Raw genomic sequence first — 12,459 nt, forward strand, 5'->3', positions numbered from 1 at the left:
TAGTACTTTTTGAAAATTGTTCATCTGATTATATATCACTGGAAGCCCCCTCGTTTTCTCTTTGCTCTAACACTTGTTAAAGTCACCGCACACTAGCAATGGCATATTTTGGGATTATCCCAAGAAATTCAAAAAATTTCATGATTTTTGTTTGTTTGTTGCATTTAGGTTTTCCGGTAATTCTCCACGGTCAACCTGCTCCCTTTACCTGAATTTTTATATCAAAATAATTATGAGATTGAGTAAGGAAAAGTACAGGTAAACAAGATAAATTAGCTAACTTTTTAAACAATTTTATTTAATAATTAATTTTAAATCTTTTTAAAATTTAAAATTTGAATAATTAAAAGCTAATTAAGTAAACTCTAATAAAAAATTGTAAAAATTCTTTTCATTCTCTCCCACTCCCACTTTCATAGTGGCACACAGAAACCCTTCCCCTTCTCTTCTATTCAACAACTACGCCGTCTACACTCCTTTCTAGTTGGCACAGCCGCCGTGATACCTAACATCGCACCGTTAAGCAACATCCCACAAGCACTTCTTCACCGCCACGAAGGAAATCAGAAGCAGCTCCGTCGTATCCTCTCCTTCGCTTTATCATTGCACCGCGGCTTTGTTGTCCAGGGATCACTGCCCCTCCATAGGAAGGACTGTGATCACCATTCCCTCTCATCTCGTTGGTCTTCTTCCTCATCCAAAGTGTCGATTCGTTGCTGCTTCAGTGCGTCGCCAGTCTCGCCGCCATGACTACCGTGTCGTTGTCTCCTTGGTGCGCCACCTTTTGTGCTAATGAGTAGTTTGTTCACCACGTGATCACACAGCCGGTTTACCGCAAGAACCATCGCCCTCCTGCCGTTCTCGCTAGTTGAAGGTTTTTGTCTAGCTATTTACTACTACTTCTTAGATTCTTGCAAGTTATTTTTCTTGTCTTTTATAAGCAGGTTCCTTTGATTTCATAACTGTTGCTAGTGCTTACTTGGTTTCTATATTCTTATTCGTTGTTTTTGGTATCAATTGTTCCAGAAATTCAAAAAGGAAGACAAGCAACTTTTAGGAAGGAACAGAAGCATATATACGAAGATCTAATCTTTGCAAAGAGTAAGTTCATGTCTGGTCATTATGGCTATTAACTCTCATTCTCTTAATATACTTAGATACACTCTTAAATAATAGACCAATCAACATGCTATGCATAATGCATATAGATAATAGACTTATGTTCATTGTCATGGGTTAGGTGAAAATTGAATAATTGATGAAATATTAATTAGACTAGGGTAAAATTTGCAATTGTAAACTAAAGATGACTGTGGAAAATTGAATAATTTATATTTATTTTTATATATTTTTATGTTTTTTTGGTACATTTGGATGTTTTTTTGGGATGATATTATGTGTTTCTATTTAAACAATTTGTAATTTGGTTGTTCTCTTTGCAGAATGAATTAAAAAAATGAACTTATAAGAGCAAAAGGACAATCCACAATTCATGAAGGATACATGTTTCCTACGCTTGTTAGCAAGCAATTAGATAATTGGCCAGAGAAAAACTTCAGGAAAAGAAGATAGATGACTGTGGCAAAAGTCAAAGAAATTTGTCTTTAGATGAAGGAGACTTTAGATATATTGGTTCAAAGACAAATTCAATTGTAGATTGTAAAAATTGTAGGCATCACTTGCTTTTGGAACCTGCGAACGTGTGGAAGAGCAAAAAAATAGAAAGAGGATATGAGATTGTTGGAACTTAATAAGTCAAAATTGATGATCAACTTGGGAAATTACAAGTCATGATGGTTGCAACTTGCAATTTGTCTCCGGTAGTTTGTTTTCTTTCTTTATATATCTATGTTGGTACAGTCAAAATCGAAGATTGATATTGAATATAAAATTTAGAATTAGTTGAGAGATATAGTAAGTAGGAGTATACAAAATGCAATTCATTCTTTTATTCATCAGATTATTTTTATAAGAATGACAAACAAATAACTAGAAGTGTGACAAAACACTTCTTTCAAGTTTCTTTGGCAAAAAGAGATTGTATTTCTTATCATTTGTTATATGTTTAAACATTGAATTATATACACAATAGCAACAAAAATTTTATTCCTATTACTAATGATTGGATTATAAGCATCCCTTAAGATTCAGAGAAGAGTCTATGCCAGTTTAACAATATTTTTCATTGCTCTTAAATTTTTAGCAAAATCTTATGACAAAATTGAGTTTTAATGATTAGGAATAGGTCACAATTAGATAGTTTCTTGAGAAGAAGCAACTCCGTTCTTTTCTTTTCATTTCATGTTAAAGAATTTTGATTCCACATCAAAATAGAAGAATCAATAATACCAAAAGCTGTGTGATTATTGTTAGTTAAATTGTAATTGGTTTAGACAAATTATCATTGTTAATCATTCTATTAGAAAAATTTGTCATTGACTAACACGCGTGTGTGTGATGTTCTGTGTTTTGGTTTTTTTTTTTTACTTATGTGGAATAAACTTTTTTGATTTGTCATTCACATGACTTCTGTTAAAGTAGCATCCATTAGTATGGAAAAGGAACATCCTGATGCTTGATAGAAGTAACATATACTTAGATCTTTGCAAAAACAATTATGTACCAACACAGAGAATCATGCCAAGTAGGACTTAAAAAAAAGGGCCATGCAATTCTTAAAGAAATATAGTTATCCACAGGTGCAACACAAGAAAACTCAAAAAATGTATAAAGTAACATCCATTTAGTAAGAGAAAGAAACATCTTAATGTTTAACAAAAGTAACATCAATTTAGATTTTTGCAAAAACAATCAGATACCTACACGGAGAAACATGCTGAGTAGGATTTAAAAAAAAGGCCATACAATTCTTAAAGAAATATAGACATCCACAATTGCAACACAAGAAAACTCGAAAAATATATAAAGCAACATCCAGTTAGTATGCAAAAGAAACATCCTGATGCTTAACAGACGTAACATCCACTTAGATCTCTGCAAAAATAATTAGGTATCTACTCAGAGAAACATGTCAAATAGGATTTTAAAAAAAGGGAAATGTATCAAAAGTGTCTCAAACGGTGACAGCATCCCATGTATACATTATCATGAATTTTTTAGGTATCCTTTTTCTTATGTGGTATGACCTTGAAAACTCCATGTCTTCTACACTGGATAGCGAAGAAGGGGAAAAAAGAAAGAGAATGATAAGTTCCACAGCCGAATCTACATTTGTGTGTGTCTTGATGGTGGCGCGCGACGATCGGTGGTGAAACATGGCGGGACGGCGAGACTTTTTAGCAACATAAATCAGGTGATTTTGCTGTAAAATACAACAGCCCCAAACTCAATAAAGAATCACCCGCATACATAGCAAAACAAACATCCTTTTGATGTGAACAAAAACGTCTTAAAATTGGAGAGAAAAAAAAGGTTCCCGATTTACCATCTTAAGATAACTGAATTAATTATGATTGACATACAACATACAACCCAGTTGAGCATGTACAAGTATGAGTCAACTAAATTATAGCTATTCCCAATAAATTTGAAAACCATCCGCATACATGTTAAACTTCACATCCATATTCTTGATAATTAAAAACCAACAATGTTGAAAAAATAAATTGACTATTGCGCCATATTTAAGACCAAACTTAAATTAAACCAAAATCAATAAAAATTTAATCTAATTTTAGTATCGAATGCCCAAACCACCTTTACAAAATAAAAAGTTTGTGCAACGCATGCATGCAGAATTCACAAATTCAAGGAACAAACAACATTATAGAAAGCAATTTAAATCATTAACTTTTTTGAATCGGAAAGAACAAAAATTTCTTCTTAAAAAAAGCTATACAATCTATAATAACAGTAACATTTAATCTGTAATTGCATCCAATTCAACATTATTAAAAACAAACTAAAAGAAAAAACTCCCAATTACTTCTTCCCTCTAATATAGGGTTTGAAAAAAGAAACAGATACATATTCAAACACGGTAAAAAAAAGTGACATGGGACTCACAGTGGGAGGGTGGCGGCGCAGCGGTGGGTAACACGGCAAGGAGGAAGGTCGGCAACGACGGTATACACGGACGTCGCTCAGAATGCACGTGTAGGCACTGGCAAAGACGACACCTGGAATTGGGTGGAGGCGGCGGGTTGGTCGACGCAATGGCAGTGACATTGAACATAATGGAGCTTGCGACTGGCAGCGTTGGTAGTGGAAGGCTTGACGCTGGTGGCCATTTCACATTGGCATTGACTTCACTGGCGAATGGCGACAGAGCAGAAGGGATGGCGAGTGAGGGAGGAAGGGGAGGATTGTGCAGTGAATTTTTAATTTTACTGAATGTGAACTTGAAAGGTGAGGTTAGGGTATCTAATGGGTGAGTTTTGGGGTGTTTTTTCAGTTGTTTGAATTTTTTGTTATGGAGCTCATTTGAATTGGTTGGTAGTTGGCAGATACTGAATTGATTACCTAACAGTGTTGGACGTAGTAATTACTTATAGAGTTACTGGGTTGTTCCACGTCATCGCTAGTCTTGCTACATTACTCCTTTCATTCCCTTCACAATCAACTCCAAAATATTTCTCATTCCTCCTCTATTCCAAATACAATTCAGGTCATCTATTTTTATCTTTGTTTTGATAAGAAAACAAAATTGTAAATTTGTTATTTCTAAAACTTATTTAAAGTTTCCACTGCCCATAGATTTCCAAGTCTACGACAATTCTAACTAATGATCTTTATTGGGCTGAGTATCACACATTAGATTTAGCAATTCTTAGATCATTCTTAGTTCTAGCCTAACTAGGGTTGCCCTTTTTACATTTTCTTTGCTTCTTTTGTCAAATGTTATGCGCTTCACTTTTAATTTCTTCATTGTTCTTCATTTTTTTTATTCTTGTTTTTGGATAATATAACTAGGGATATTATCTTTAATAACTTAATTGTTACTTTTGTTATTTTATTACTTTTTTTCCTTTATTGTTGCTACAATTGAGATTGATACAACTTTTGATAATATATGATTTTTTTATATTTTTTATTTATTTTATTTTCTGTAATTTAATATTTTATAATATATTTTTTTGGATTTTTTTCATTAATGATGTTTATGTTTGTGCCATGAGTGAGAAATTTTTTATTTTGGCTTAAGAAACCATTAATTTAGTATAGCAACTTAAATTCCAATTTTTCATGAGGATGAACTTAAAAATTTAATCTAGATTATTAAAATTAATATTAAGTTTAACTAATGTTTTTTATTTCTTGGTTTAACTTTCCTTGTTTCTATTCTATTTTTTTAACTTTCTCATTTTTTTCTCTGATACATTGTTTGATGTGGCGGTGGCAAATGGAAAAGCCCCCCGCCCCGTTCTATCCCACCAAAAATTCATCATCTGGCGAACTGGTCCACCCCGCCTTGCCTAGTGAGGCAGTTCTAAATTACTTCCTCTCCCGTCTAACAGCGGGCTAGCGGGTTGGCGGGTCATATCCGTCAAATTTTTTTTTATAAATCATTAAATATTAAACAATATATATAATTTCACAACCAGTTCATTAAATTTATAATTTCTAAAGACATAAAAAAATTATAATTTTTAAATTCACAAACATTAAACTCTTTATAATTATAAATACGTAATAAACATAATTATAAACCAAATTTTTTGAAACAAACTATAAAACCAATATTGTCCAAAGCAAAACAAACATTGTTCAAAACATATAATTAAACATTTTCAAGTTTATAATCAATCAATCAAACATAAAATATAATCCAAAATATAACTTAGAACATCTTCAATTATCATTTTCATCCTCTTGTAAATCAATAACATCATAAAAATTTGTAAAAAAATGTTCATGACAAAAAAAACGTCTAGCCTGATGGAAAAGCCCACCAAAGCTCGCAAATTTGACAGTACGAGTTAGGCGGACTTTTTAAATTTGGTGATCTCTAATTTACAGCTCAATCCGCCTTTTTTAGCGGGTTATACGGAGTGAAAACTCACTCTTAGGTGAGGAAAAGGGATGGTTTTTTCAATTCCGTTTGGTCAATGTTGTGTATAAATCTTTGCCTCTATAGGGAAATGATCAAACTTTTTCTTCACTAAGCAGTTAATTAAGAGTCAGTTTGGTAAAGCTTTTATTTTTCAAAAGTAGCTTATAAAAGTTAACTTTTAAAAGATGACTTTTTAAAAGTTGTAGTGTTTGATAAATCAAATTAAAAATAACTTTTAATAAATATAAGTAACATCAATTGTGTTTGGTTAAATAACTTTTAAAATTTAAAAATACTATAATAGACATAAATGCAAACATTAAATTTAAAAATTAGTTAACATATGAAGTTATATTAAACTTTTAAATTTTGAAAAGCATAAGCTAACTCAGAAAAGCTTTATCCTAGGTACTTTCAAAAGTAGTCTGATCTTTTAAAAGCTACAAGTAGAAGCACATAATCTTTTTTATTTAACAAACACAAAATGAAGAGCTTGAACTTTTAAAAAGTATAAACATCTTTTCAAAAAACTTTACCAAACCAAACCTAAAAATTTTATTATCTTCTTTTCACTATTTTATGTCATCACAAGTCCTTCAAAATACCACTTAGCTTCAAAATAAAATACTCATGTATACTTAAGAGAAGGCGGCAGATATTGTCTTCCACGAACTCGATGTTAATTAATTTAACCAATCGCAGCAGACATTAGAGACCGCCACAGCAGACATTGAGACTATGTCCACCGATGATCTTGTTATGTCTACACTCTACACGCTTAGCATAATAGTATTTAATTTAAGCATAAACATTTAAACGTGAGTTCTTAAAATATATCCTAGACATTGTTAAATAATAGAAACTTAATTATATAAAAAAATTGTGCAAGTGGTACTCTGCGACAAGCTAGGTTTCTAGATTTGGTGATGATTATTTATGCCTATGTGATTGATGTTCGTTGAGTAGCGTTAAGTAATTATTTATCCTAAAAATTTAAGTTGTGAAATAAAATATATATATTTTGTAACACCCTACCGCACAGAGCCTTACACTTAAGTCGTAAAGCAGAGATGACGAGGTATTACGACTTCTGAAAAAAAAATAAAATACATACTTATAGTAGTAGAAAGAAGATAATAGACTAGGAGTCTTGAAAAATGAGTAAAATAAAATCGCAAAATGAAAAGCGCCACGCTCCGGAAACGGAACAACTTGCGTGTGAGTCAAACTATAACTATCAAACGTAAGATAATAAAAGTATGAATAGAAAGCCAAAAGTATAAAATAACAAGCTCCTCACTCAATCCGCGAAGTCAAGGCTGGCCGGAGAATATTTACATATATATATACATATCCAAAACCCAAAATGTACATAAACAAAACCCTGCCTCTCCATAAACCTTTAGGAGGATCAAAAAGAATAAGTTATGCGAAGAGAAAGCTAAGTACGTGTATATACATCACTACACACCAAAATAACCCAGTAACCACTTCGCTTCAGGTGTCCAGACGCCTAATGAGATACCTTTTGACCTGCATTTGAAAAACAACAATATAGTATGGAATGAGAACCGGAGGTTCTCAGTATGGTAAAGGTGCCGGCATAGTTAATATAAAAGGTCCCGGGAGAGCCAGAGGCATTCCTATAACTCCGATACTCAGAATCATTCTTAAGGAAAATAAACTAAACCAAAAGTTAGGTAAGCTATCTAAGGTATTCTAGTTCTGAATCTAACTTTAACTTAATACTTCACTTTCTGACTCCTCCAATCCTCCGAGACATTGGTGGAACAACCCTCTCTCCTCACACCTTCGTCAAGAGGAATTTCTAAGAAAACATACACATACAGTTCAAACAAGGAAAACACAGATAGAGAAACATCTACAGCAAGTAGAACAAGTAGCGGATAAGCAGAATTAAACAGCTAAGCAAACTAAAACAATGCACACTCAAGCAAACAAACAAATGCATATGATGTATGCCTGTCCTATGGCTGATGAGTCTTATCTGTCGGTTATACAGCCAACCCGACAAGTCCTGGTAGTTAACCATTGGACAGTCCCTCTGTGCGCGCATCCCCAAGCTCAATAATATTCCATGGAGTTAAACTCCAAGCTCAAATATAATATTTTATGGAGTCATACTCCAAGCTCAATAATATAGTATTCCATGGAGACGAACTCCAAGCTCAAATATAATATTCAATATTCATATATATGCATGCCCATGGGGAAATCCGGAGAGTTAAAGTGCCCGGTCACATCTTGCGACAGATGGTCAACAAATAGTCTCAAATACACAAGCCACATAATAATCTCTTTCCCTTTTAAAATATTACCTCAAATCAAAACTCCAATTCTTAAAGAAATTTTGTCAATATCTCCTCTAAGACTCAAATTTCTACCACTCTTCAAGGGTCCCAACTATCAAACTAAACACCTTTCAGTCACTCAAATCATTTCCAGTAACAAATTATTTCGTAATCAAACAAATACCAATATTAAATCTTTTTCCAAACCGACCAACTTCAATAGCAAATTATTGACAACAGCTAAACCTCACATTTTATACCATATACATAAATCCATCAATTATTCATTCATTTCATTCCTATCTTAAGGTCTTCTAGCCTAAGATTTCACGTGACATTAAACATTAACCACGAGAAACCAAAACCATACCTTTGTACGGAATCAAAATATTCAAAGCTCTGGAGAAGCTTTCTGACCGAGCTATCGAAGAAGAAAACGTCAAGAATCGTCTGTGCCTCCCAAATCTTTCGTTGGCCAAACTCAAAGAGTAGAGGAGCTACGTCACTGTCAACTTCCACTAATAAAAAAAATGGTGCTAACGTATAGAGGAGGAGGTTATGAATACTCTTATCAGATTAGATTTTTTATTGGAGTTACGGATTTCAAAAAATTGAAGCTGGAAGTTCGGAAGAATTTACGTTTTCTCTCTTTCTCTCTTCGTTATGCTCTTCCCTCTCTCTTACGTTATTCACGTACACACACACATATATATATATATATATATATATATATATATATATATATATATATATATATATATATATATATATATATATATATATATGCATATATGACCGCTTTGACTTTTTTTATTATTATGTATAAACCGTCTTGGGTTTTCTATTATATATATATATATATATATAACCTAATGTATAATGATAATAATAATATATATGTAACATAATGTAAAGTATAAATCACCTTTTATTTTTTATGCTTTATAATTAATAATAGTAATAATAATACTAGTAATAGTAATGATGGTCATTTAATAATAATAATAAACGTAATAATAGTAATAATAATAGTAATGCAATGAATATAATATATATCAACTTATAATGCAATTTAATACTTACGGCAACTATATACAATGTTTATAATAATAATAATAATAATAATAATAATAATAATAATAATATGGATTTGATTAAATTTAAATTATTATAAAATTAGTTCAATTACTGATAATAAAAATAATTTTTTTAAAAATAAGAAATTCTAGTTTTATAAAATAACTTATTTATATTTATATTTTTAAAACCGAGGGTCGCTACATATTATATATTTAATATATTTTTCACCAAAAAGTTTTTTGAATTTAAAATAAGAATTATTTATAAGTCTTTTTTTCAATGTGTCCATGTATTTTTTTCATTTTAGGAGAATGTGAATGATAAAAATCTAATTCTAAAATTTTTGTATTAGTTATAAAAATTTAAACTGTTAAATAAAAAAATATATGATTATATAATTAACTTTTAGATAAATGTAGAGAATTGAAAGAGAAAAAAATCGTTTACGTGGCAAAATGATCAATTTGACTAACGAATGAATAATTAATTTTTTTTTTATGAACATCAACCAACTTTTTTAAAATTAAGTTATTTATTTTAAATTCTAGACGCTAAAGCATTAGTGAAGAACCTAATTTTAAATTATAAATACAAATCCTAAAATTAGTCAATATTAATTTAACTAAAAAATAATTGTTTATACTTTTTCTTAACAAATATAAAATTTAAGAATGATATAAGTATAAAAATATAAGAACCAAATTGTATTGGATAAAACGAAAGGATCAAATTCAGTCTTAAATATCTCTTAAAACTTCCCAGAAGGGGGAGGGAAGGGGAGATTGGCTGCCAGCAATCTTGAATAAAATTGAAAGTGGGTTGACGTTATGCTGTGATTATATTCTTGTTTGGATCAATTGCCTCAACTTCAAATTTCTTCAGATGGAAGATGTTTTGTTGTTGTATGTCATGTTGATTGTTGTTGTAATGTTGTTGGTGGTGGTACATGATAGAATTAGAGTTTTAGACTTTTAGTATTCTGCACGATGAAGAATAATAAAGATAAATTGGCTAAATTAAAAAATAACAGAATTGATTATTCACTGAGACATTGCCTATAAGATTAAAAAAAAAGTTAAAATTTATCATTTAAAACGGTGAGTCGGATTAAATTAAAATACCAACAAAATATCATAGATAAAGTTTTTGAGCTATAAGGATTGGACTAGTTTTCATCCTTTTAGTTGTTGATGGCAATGTCGGAGATAACAGCGAATTTGATCTTTTTTTTCTTTTTGTTATTTTATTGCTCCACTCTAGTATATTGAGCTTTCTTTGTTTCAAAAAAAATATCATAGATAAAGTTAAAACAAATACTAAACATCACAAAATAAATTATATATATATATATATATGTATGGTAAATATTTTTTTGATCTCTCACCTTTTATCCGTGAGACATAACGTACTCTAATAATTTTTAAATCTCATTTAGGCCTTCATTCACTAATAAAAATAGACAAGACAGTCCCTGCAATCAGAGAACAATACAACTGATTGTCAGTCTGATGTGTCAGATTGAGATTAAGTTGTCAAAATAGCAGTGCCAGGTATTAATTTCTTTGGTTAGAAAGACTAAAAATTCATTCTTTAGCATTTTCTTCTTCTTTTTCATCCTCTTTTTCTTCCTCTTCCTCTTTTTCCTCTTCTTCAAAATCATCATCAATAGCTTTTTCTTCTTTTTCAGAGCCATCATCAATGACTACCCATAAACCAAAAAAGAACCCTGAAAATTCACACAAAACCTAAATTTGTGCCTGCATCGAAAACGAATCCAAGTTCATGACTTTTCTTTCCCTATACCCTAACATTGTTCAGATTTTTGGAGTCTATGAGGATTCTGATTCTCTCTCCATCGTAGCTGAGTTTTGCAAACAAAAACCACTATTCAACCGAATTGCTGATCGACCTTTTCCAAAGATAGAGGCGGCTGCAAGCTTTATAAACAAGAAATCCTAGCGCATAGGGATGATTTGCAAGGATTTTTGAAGGAAAATTTTAGCAAAGCAAGCTTCGAGTAAGTTTTTAACTTCTCTTTGTTTTTTTTATTCATGATTTGTAAGTTTTTCTAAACTTATATTCTTGTTCCTGGAGATTTACCTAATGGCAATGCTGAGTGACGGAGAAAAATCATCGGTTTAGAATTTTCATAAAAATAATCTCGTCGAAGTATAGATCAAAACCAACAATTAACCCTCAATCAAAGTTTAATTTTGTTTGTCACTTAAGTGAAACCAATAAAAATCGAGAGTATTTAAACCTCGGGTCGTCTCTCAAAAAAATTGCAGAAAAGTGTGCATGCTATTGGTTATGAGAATTTTTGTGGTTTTTAGTATGATGAAGAAGAAATGTAAATGTGCAAGAAAATAAACTAACAACTAAGATAATATAAATGCTAAAAGGCACTCATGGCAAGAATCAAGAGTCAAGACTTCCTATCTAGATCATTGACCACAACGATAATTACGAAGGATTAATTTCACTTAGTTTTTCTCTAACATCGGAGGGTGAAGTCATATGGAAATAATTGATTCTAAAACCAATTAACAACCCTAAATTACTGATCACAGTGGACATCAATGACATCAAGGCAACTAAGTCCTCAATCTCAAGTCAAGAGTGTTAAAATCTACTCCAAAACCAAACCAAACATTTTATCAAACACTTAGAAGACATAAAATGAAAGCATCATAAAAGTGCAAAATAGTAAAATCTAAAACTACCAAATACAAGATAACAATAATAACAACTCAATTAAATATCAATAAATATAAGAACATCAATTTGCATTAAATGAAAATTAAAATCAACAAGGGTTCATAAGATCAAAAGCAACAAAATAAAGGAAATAACAAGTGAAACTAAGAGAATAAAGATGTAATAACAAGAAATTGCAAGAAAAACTAAATTAATATAAGTATCAAAACCTAAATCTAAGAGGAATTTAAGTAAATCTATCCTAATTCTATAGAGAAGAGAGAGCTTCTCTCTCTAAAAAATAACCTAAAATATGTTCCTAAACTAAACCTAATACCTCTCCCCTTTCATCATTCT

Source organism: Arachis stenosperma, chromosome 5 (assembly GCF_014773155.1).
Source record: "Arachis stenosperma cultivar V10309 chromosome 5, arast.V10309.gnm1.PFL2, whole genome shotgun sequence".
Classification (NCBI taxonomy): domain Eukaryota; kingdom Viridiplantae; phylum Streptophyta; class Magnoliopsida; order Fabales; family Fabaceae; genus Arachis; species Arachis stenosperma.